This window comes from Megalopta genalis, unplaced genomic scaffold (genome assembly GCF_051020955.1).
Source record: "Megalopta genalis isolate 19385.01 unplaced genomic scaffold, iyMegGena1_principal scaffold0114, whole genome shotgun sequence".
NCBI classification, from domain to species: Eukaryota; Metazoa; Arthropoda; class Insecta; order Hymenoptera; family Halictidae; genus Megalopta; species Megalopta genalis.
Window position 1 is genome coordinate 501,773 of NW_027476183.1, and position 728 is coordinate 502,500.

Sequence of the window (728 nt, forward strand, 5' to 3'; positions counted from 1 at the left end):
AGCACGAAACCTCTGATCTGGGCAAAATCGGCAAGCCGAGGAAGAACGGACAGGACACATGCTGGACTGGCGAGAAAGCGTGTTCTTCCGCTCGCGCTAGGCATTTCGATTTCTGACACCTCTTGATTTAAAAAAATCAGTTTTTTTGATAGTTTTCTCTCTCCACTGGGCTATTCATTTTAGCCACAGTTTTCAATTGGTACGATTTGCTTCCAAATCTTACAGATGCAGTTTAAAAAATTTTTCCATCGCTCGGACAGAAGAGTCGATTGCTCAGTGAGTACGAGTATACATACAAAGTGCATACGGGTAACCAACCCCGTAGGGCTTGCCACATATGGGCCATTCGGTCAAAGACACCGACCCGTGGCCACGCTGTGTGGAGAAGTAGATAGGGACAGATGGGAATCTCGTTAATCCATTCATGCGCGTCACTAATTAGATGACGAGGCATTTGGCTACCTTAAGAGAGTCATAGTTACTCCCGCCGTTTACCCGCGCTTTTTTGAATTTCTTCACGTTGACATTCAGAGCACTGGGCAGAAATCACATTGCGTCAACACCCGTGGGGGCCATCGCAATGCTTTGTTTTAATTAGACAGTCGGATTCCCCTAGTCCGTGCCAGTTCTGAGCTGAGCGTTGAATGGCGGCCGAAGAGGACGACCGCACCGATGGGAAACGCCACGGAAGCCTCGCAGCAAGGAAGATCCGCGGGAGGCCAAGGCAC

General features: G+C 49.3%; 1 pseudogene; it reads right to left on the reverse strand.

Moving 5' to 3' along the window:
* Positions 1–362: 362 nt before the first annotated feature.
* LOC143262318 (large subunit ribosomal RNA) overlaps positions 363–728 on the reverse strand; it is a 2,991-nt pseudogene continuing 2,625 nt past the window's right edge.